We start from the raw sequence: 8,863 nt of genomic DNA, 5'->3' as shown, positions 1-8,863 counted from the left end.
TTAATGTGTAGTAAATTAGAAGGAATTTTCAAACATATTGGTGTCACGACATGAACACATGCATGGAGTGCCATGGCATTTAAATTCCAAAAAATTAAAAAATGATCATAAAAACATGAAACCTTGGTTGATGTAATGTCATGCCACCAAGATGATGTGGTAAAAAAATTGGCCCGTTTGACGAAAGTTTGGACACACATTCCTCACAAACCGGAGTAACTCACTAGAACGCTCGTGGTTTCGAAGGGAACAATGCATGTTTGATGACGAACATGAGATAGCTTCCTCTTATGACCTTCAATTTTTTTCTACATTTAACATGCACTAATACATCTGTCATGTGAAAATTTGGAAAATTCTAGGGGTCATTTGACCTTTTAAAGACATTTAAGTGATTTTTTAGCCATTTAATGACCGTAATTCAAATTTGAACTACATCTACATGCAACGGCTAACCATAATGGTTTGAAAAGTCATATTTGTGTACTTGTGTGCGAGTTAATTCCATGTGTAGTAAATTGGAAGGGATTTTCAAACATATTGGTGTCACGGTCTGGACACACATGCATGGAGTGCCATGCCATTCAAATTCCAAAAAAAAATCAGAAACACATGAAACCTTGCTCGACGTAATGTCATGCCACCAAGATGATGTGGTAAAAAAATTGGCCTGTTTGACGAAAGTTTGGACACACACCCCTCACAAACCGGAGCAAATCACTAGAAGGCTCGTGGTTTCGAGAGGGAACAATGCATGTTTGATAACGAATGGGCGATAACTTCCTCTTATGGGCTTCAGAAAATTTTAGGGGTCATTTGACCTTTTTAAGACATTTAAGTGATTTTCTAGCCAACATTTAATGACCGTAATCCAAATTTGAACTACATCTACATGCAGCGGCTAACCATAACGGTTTGAAAAAGTATTTGTGTACTTGTGTGCGAGTTAATTCCATGTGCAGTAAATTGGAACGAATTTTCAAACATATTGGTGTCACGGCTTGGACACATGCATGGAGTGCCATGGAATTTAAATTCCAACAAAATAAAAAATTCATCAGATGATGTAAATATCTGGTGTTCAAAAAAGAAAATGTAAAGATCTGGCAAGACAACCGGCCCCCACACGATTGGCACTCTATTTCGTGCCTCGAGGTTTGGAAGGTGAGTGGCGCGGGTTATTAATCACACACGGTTCTGTATTGGAAACCGTCAGCTATTAAGTTCACACACGGCTTTTGCTGCGTGAATCGAGTGTAATTCAAACTACAATACTCGTAAATTCCGGCGACTGGCGTGTGTACTATTCCCATCGATCTAGATTCCGGTCGCCAATTAATACTACCTTTCTCACGTCGTCCCGCCTGCATTCTCATCTACATCCTCCCCTCACTCGCCCTCTCTCTCTCTCTCTCTCTCTCTCGCTCAAATCTCGGCCATGGCACTGCCGATCTGCCTATGCACCGATGAGGAGGTGCCGCCCCCAAGGGCGCCCAGTCGAAGAGCAGCGACGAGGAGGACCCCTACACGCCGTCGGACGAGGGTGCGTCGGACGCCCCAACTTTGGAGTGGTCTTGGGGCCAGTATAATCATTGTTTGTGGAAATCGCTACCGCCGTCTGAGAAAGCCAGGCAAGTGGCGTTCAAGAATGAGATGGCAGAGGAGGAAGCCAGGTACCAGGCGGTCTGTGAAGCCCGTGATGCCGCTTGGAAAAAGGAGGTGGTGGAGCTTTGGGGGCGGGCGCGTCATCGTGCAGAGGAGGTGTACGAAGACGGGTACTTCGCGAGGAAGGTCGAAGGTGCTAGGGACCTCATCGCTGCGTGGAGGTGGGCCGATAAGCTCCAGCGTGCCACCGACGAGGAGCTCCGGTGGGCGCCCAAAAAAATGGCAAGATCGTTCGTGCTCGTTCGCCAGTAAGAGGCCGATCGGTACGTCAAGAGCTGCGAGGCGGAGGAGGCGGAGTACTGCCTTCGCGCTGGGAAGACGCCGCGCACCAGGGTGCTGCTAGCGAGGGGCTGCCGGAATACTGCCCCTAGGAGGGATTATTAGTTTTAGTATTGTTTGTTTTCAATTTTCTGCATTGTACCTAGTAGTTAAGTATCATCACGTATATCTGATGATATTATATATATATATATACATCTGGGCTATTCTGTTACGCGTAACAGAATTTCTGTTACCCTACTTGAACTGATGAATTCAAGCGGTTGAACTGATAAAATTCGAGCGGTGGAACTGATGCTTTCTGTTGCTGTTAAAAATCGTCTTCTTTAGTTCAAATTTTTTTGTAATTTTTTTTATCGAAATGGGGCGTGTAATATATCATTGTAAAGCTCTTGACATCCACATTACAATCTTATAATTTGTTTTTGCAAAAAAATTATGATTTAAGAGCAGTTTTGATAAAACCGTTTTTTTCAAAACCGAAAACGTGAATCGTATTTTGGACTTAATTTTCAAAGGGTTTGTCGGAATTGAGCAAATGAGATGACGTTGGAAAGCCTGTGAAAATCCGCATCTTCCATATATCTACTATTTTTTCAAATTCTATATGATTTAAAAGTAATTTGAAAAACAGTGAAATTCTGGGTGAAATGTTTTTTCACTATTTTTTGCAAACGGTTTGTCGGATTGACGCAAATGATAAGGCGTTGAAAAGCTATGGAAAATGCGCAACTTTTGCGTATAGAAAGTTTTTTTAATTCCTTACGGTATACGAATTCAAATACGGTTAAAATTGGTTTTGAACGCGGTTTTTTTTAAGTTTGTCGAAATGGGGCAAATAATATACCGTTGGATAGTTAACAAAAATGCGAAACTTAGTCATGTTGGACTTTTTCTCTACTTCGCAACCGTTTAAAAGTAATCTTGAATACGGCATGACGGGTCCTGCTGTTTTCTCGTGTGAAAAACAAAGTAGCCGTACTGATATATGTGTATGTTTGTACTGAGCTATTTTTTGTAGAGTAATTTTAAATGGTTCCGAAAAAGGTACTTGTACTGATGCTTGCATGGGTTTGTACTAAGCGTGTTTTCACTAACTAGACTTTGCTCTGTTTTTTGGGTAATATTTTTCTCGTAAATTTTCAACAGTTTACTGTATCCTAGCCCTGAACTTACATGGCTTATATTGTTGAACTGAATGTTATTGTATCATCGACCATGTACTTGCATAGTTTATATCATCGAACTGAATGATATTTTTTTCAAAAAGAAAATGTTTTTAATTCTTTTTTTGAACTAAACATTTTTTACAACGATGTTCTGGACTTCTCTTATTTTATGACTTGTACTTTTATCATTTGAATTGCATGGGGTTTCCCTTTTGCTTGAACTTTTACAATTTGAATTTCTGTCATTTCTTTTATTCCGAACGGATCACCGTTTTTAACTTGTACTGATCAATATTTTTAATTAAACCATTTTTCCTCTGTAGAACGGACCATCATTTTTGTTTGTACGGATCAGTTGTAGAACTTGGACGTCAATGTCACATAATTAATTTGTGAGCTTCTCACGTTTCCTTTTAAAGTTGTTTTTTCCCTCGAACTTTATTGTCACCAAATTTTCTTTTCCGTGCCTCTCGAACTGATGCGATTTTTTTCCGACGAGTACGTACCAAATTTCTCTGTACTGTTATGTTTTTAACACACACATATTGAATTGTTCCCACATTTCATTATGAATTTATTATATATAAAAGTTGAACTATACGACACTTCTTAAATGAATCTAACAAGTATTTTCGCTCGCTAAACTTCCAAATGTTTTTCCGTTGTAAACTCAAGTCTGAACAGTTGTAAATACTTCTAAATTGAACTGAAATAAAATATAGGAACACTCGAGTCTGAACAGTTGCAAATAGTTCTAAATTGAACTGAAATAAAATATAGGAACTGAACTGAGTGTATTTTCAGATTTCTGCTAGCATGCATCATGACATTTTAGATATGTTTTTACAATAGAACATATACTAATTTTTATGTCAAGTAACCTCAAACAAAACAAAAGTGGAGCTTCATTTACAAGAATAGAACAGAACATATGCTAGTTTCGATCCATACAAGGTTTTCTCAAATGCTTATTAAGGCATAACACACAACTCCTGTTGTGCTATAGGAAGAACACTTAAACAGGGGAAATTGGACATAGAATCGTTAAGTAGGTGTACTAAAAAGCACACAAAACATGTACTGAAAAAGAACAAAACATTCTTAGCGTTGCATCGGCCTCCTATGGCAGAGGTGAACGTTCTGATAGTTGCATCATCGCACGGCCTCGTGTGGCGGAGGTGAACGACTTGTGGTGGTAAGGGTGAACGGCTTGAGCGCTGCATGTCCAAAAAAATTGGTTTTATTTGACAACACGAAAACATAAAAAGGATGATTTCAGTTTCATAAATTAACTCAAGAGGCAGTACCTCTAGCAACGGAAGATTACCGAGCCAAATGCCCATTCCGTGGCTACAAAAAACTGATTATTTTGTTTTTCTTAGTGGTGCCACTACCTTCAGATTAGAAGGACATACATAATACTCATCCGCTGAACTGCACATATTTTTTACATCATTTTCACGGCCTGATAATACATCCATCTCATTTATTCAGTTTATCGGTTAACAAAAAGTATCAGCTATCAGTCCACAAAGAGCATCAACTATCAGTTCACAAAAATATGGAACATCACAGGAACATAAAAAGAATGTTTATTAGTTGAACGGGCTTACATTTTCACCATTCCCTTCTTTTAAAAACTTATGTTTTCTTCTCCAAACTTCCTACCTGCCAAGAATCAGAACTTATTTATTTTTTACATTTGTACTTCCAAATGTCTTTAATGCCATTTCACTATTTTACTTTGTTTTACCTCATCAAACACGCGCACAACACATTTGAAGAAACAAAATACGAATCTTTGAAACACTAGGGGTATAACCATTGCACATGACTTCATGTGTGCCTTCATCATAGAAAAATAGACTGAATATCGCCAAGTCTAAGGTTGAACAAATGAATCATACATAATATTGTGAAAACGCCGCATTTTCTCACTAAAACAAACTTCTGTACTTGCATACAACCCTCTTTGAACTTGGACGACACCTAGTGCTCAACTTGGACGATGACCAGTGCTCAACTCGAACGGAGGAGGTAGTCGTTGCTTTTTAACCATGAATGCTTCTAAAGACACTGGGAATTGCTTCAAAACTGCTTTTATACTTTTTAACATGAGGGTTCTCTCAGCTGGGAATTGCTACTTGTGCTGCAGAGAACATGAATATACTCAGTCAGCCCCATTGCTACTTGTGCTGCAGAGAACATGAATATAAAGCAGATGGTGACTCATCGATTTTTCTTTATGATATATAGAAACTAATGGAATTTTGAAACTTGCATTGACGATATTTAGGTGATATATCTAAACTTTACAGAATTTTGAAGAAACTCGCTGCAAATCATTACTTATTTAGGTGGTATATCTGAAGTTACAGAGTAATATCGAACCACAGTGGGCAGACCAACAACATAAATCCTCAAGCAAAGCTCACAACCTCCATGGAAGATGCCTATGAATTCACCATGGAAGGGCCTCCCACTCCCCTGCTCTATCTGCTCCCACTCCCTGCACACACACACACACGGAGCAGAGAGAGGATGAGAGGGAGATGACTGAGGCGGATCGAGGATAGAGCACAGGGGGCCTGCACGCAGCTCTTCTCGTGACCGGCTGGGGAGCGTGCTGTTGTACTGACGAGGCAAAGGTCAAAATATATCACCTAAATAAGTTCAAAGAATTTTACAAAAACAAGCAGGCAACAAAGAGAAAAATCATGTATGGCTATCAGGCACAACTTATATATATAGGACTATTAAGGGTCTCAGGTATCGACTACATTATTTCCGTCAACTCGATCTTCATCGGTACTAGAATGACTGGACAAGAAGTTTAGATTTGTAGCAGCACACGCACCAAACTTACATAATTTTTCTTCAACGTTTTTAGGTGATTGCATCAGTACTAGTATGATTGGAAAAGTATTTCAGATTTGTAGAAGCACACACACGAAACATACATAATTTTATGGAAATGCACGAGTTCTGATTTATCAGTACATAGTTTTATGGAAATGCATGAGTTAACTTCTTCTAGGTACTATCTGAACATGGTGAAGACTAGCTAATGTAAGGATAGGCAGAGAACACTTAGTATTGAGCTTTTTTCCAAGTATGTATTGAACTGATATATTTTTTGTCAATGAACTGTTGTAGTATAGGTACTACAGCTACCAGCATCTTTCTATATATCATGATAAAAAGCAAACAAACATGCATCATCTCCAGAACATACATACTAGAGAAAATTGAACTGACAATAGAAGAAAGTTTTACTTTTTTAGGACTGATATCATGTAATACCACATCCAGAAAGCATGCCAAGCGAAACGTATATTTTTTTAGTTGAAGAACTAGAAGTCTTGCAGCACAAGAGGCACGGCATGGTGCTATTAACTAACTTACAGAGATCCTTTCTGCTTTGTAGTAGTACCTGAGGTTACAAGGGTTAGAAATTTACCACATTTGATGGCCTTCACGCCACCAGCAGCCCCGGAGGTGACCTCATGTCTCCTGCTGTCGGCGGGGAACAGGAGCTGGATCCACGGGGAAGAAGGTGGCAGGAGCGCCTTGTCCGTCCGATCTCTCATGCGAGGGCAGTGCTCGACGTCGAGGTGCAGGGCGCCGAAGAAGACGGTCACGCGATGAGGAGGAGCGGGATGGGGCAGAGGTGGTTGTTTCCGACGCTCCGCCCTCCGCCGGCGACCGCCCTTGCAGCGCGTCGTGGGATGTGGGAGGAGGAGCCATGGCGCGTCGCCATAGGTGGAGGGCTCTATGTTTATGTTAATAGTACCATAATATCATTGCACAATAGTGGTTGTCAACTGAATCTTGCAAGTCCAAACAAAACCATAGTTGAACTTAAACCTGACAAAAAAGAATAAACTCGCACTGACAAATTGATGAATTTCATGTAGAACACCTTTCTCCTTTAGACGGTTGATTAATGCCACACACATGGACAAGATAGTGGGCCAAGAAATCAAACTGCACAAGTCAGAAGACACAAATTAACACCACGATAGCTGCCCTAGACCACGGAATGGATGGAAGCACAAGACGATAAAATAAAATAAGAATTGGCTTGAACTTAAACCAAAATGATAATTGAACTGAACTAAAATTAGATACTGGACTGAATTAAAATAAGAAACATATAGCGAAATTAAATTCTATAAACACAAGCATTTTCAGCAATCAAATTTTCCTCTTGAATATGTAGAGGGACACACCTTGTTTTCTCTATCAGATTCCTACATCCAGGCAAAGAAGTGGGTATAGGACAAGGTACATCAGCCCAAGTTTTTGTACTTCTCGTTGCATTGCTTCAGTTTGGTTCCAAGAACACCATGCTTTAGTTTCGGTTGCAGACCTGGTCGTCACGGCGTGCGGGGACCATGGAGGAAGAGGATCTAGAGCAGAAGCTCTCACACGATGAAGTTGTGGACGGTGCCGAGCATGTCGGTGGACGCATGTTCAGAGAAGTTGTAAAATATCTGCAGAACTGAAGGATATGCTTTTTGTATTATCTCTGATGACAATGAACAAAGTATTTAGAACTGACGCATATATGATACTCGATCAATACTAAAATGGACAATATTTGTTAAGTTTCTATGTATGAACCTACCAACTTTCTAAACATGAACTTCTCGCTAGGGTTATTCTTCGGTATTGAAAAATGTGCAGGCAGAGCACATACATCAGTAATAGTATATCGAGAGGGTTTACTTCAACCCCTACATTTTTCCGTCAGTAATAACTATCAGTAACTTGTTATTCATCGGTACTAGTACGACTGGACAAGAAGTGCAAATTTGTAGCAGCACACAGATTGAACTTGCATAATTTTTCTTTGAACTTTTTTTAGGTGATATATCTAAGTAATTGTGAAGCCCCAATTCTTGACTGAAAGGGACACCAAAGGCCTCTGCCCTCCCTCTCTATCTATCCAAGAGATGGAAGGGCAGAGCTTTTTTTTGGTTTTTTCATCTTTTCATTGATATTTTTGCGCACGCACCCAACTATCTTGTGTTTTTCATGAACTGACAAAATAATACAAACCAAACTAATAATGAGTTTAGTACATAAAACAAGTCTCTTCTCTAGGCATAAGACAAATACCTGTCGAACAACAAGCACAAGACAGCAGTGGCGCTTGAGGAGCAGGGGAAGAGGGATAATACAAAAGAGTGCAGCTCAATGATACCATATGCTGCAGAACAAATTTGCCACTTGGGGCTGAAGAAAGAAATCACACAAGATGAGCTGAAAATCATAATAGAATGACCATAGCTACAATATGAACTGAATATATACCAGAGGAGCATGAACATCCAGGGGGAGGTGTGGAAAGGTTGAGATGGGCACCTCCCGAGCTGCGACATCAAACGGCTTGGCACTGTGTTGTTGAACGATCCGGGGTGGCAGCGGTGAACGGAGGGCAAGCCGGGTTGGTGGTTGTCGCGCTGGAGATGGACATCAGGGACGCTGCGGCAGAAGAAGTGGGTCATGCCGGCGACCTGCGGCTGTGCGTGTAGGTGGTTCGCTGGTAGACTGGAGCTGGGGGAGATGGGAAACAGGGTGGCGGCCGGAGCAAGTGACTACAGAGAGTGGTTGGGGATTGATGACGAGATCAAGAGGAGATGGGGACGACGGAGGCCTGCGAAGCAGCGGCGGCGCCGGCGGCTAGGAGATTGGGCAAGGGGCGGCGACGCGGCCGACAACCAGGAGGTTGTGTGCGGGGTGGC

At 40.9% G+C, this 8,863-nt stretch overlaps 1 long non-coding RNA gene across 1 annotated transcript; it reads right to left on the bottom strand.

Moving 5' to 3' along the window:
• Positions 1-4,897: 4,897 nt before the first annotated feature.
• Positions 4,898-8,204, bottom strand: LOC123074518 (uncharacterized). The gene is made up of 3 exons (XR_006435999.1): positions 7,346-8,204; positions 5,552-7,100; positions 4,898-5,262 (listed from the first exon to the last, which is right to left on the bottom strand). It is a non-coding gene; the product is annotated as an uncharacterized lncRNA (long non-coding RNA).
• Between the last annotated feature and the right edge of the window lie 659 nt (positions 8,205-8,863).

The sequence above is a fragment of the Triticum aestivum genome, chromosome 3D (assembly GCF_018294505.1).
Source record: "Triticum aestivum cultivar Chinese Spring chromosome 3D, IWGSC CS RefSeq v2.1, whole genome shotgun sequence".
Lineage (NCBI taxonomy): Eukaryota > Viridiplantae > Streptophyta > Magnoliopsida > Poales > Poaceae > Triticum > Triticum aestivum.
This window is presented reverse-complemented; position numbering and strand designations above follow the sequence as displayed.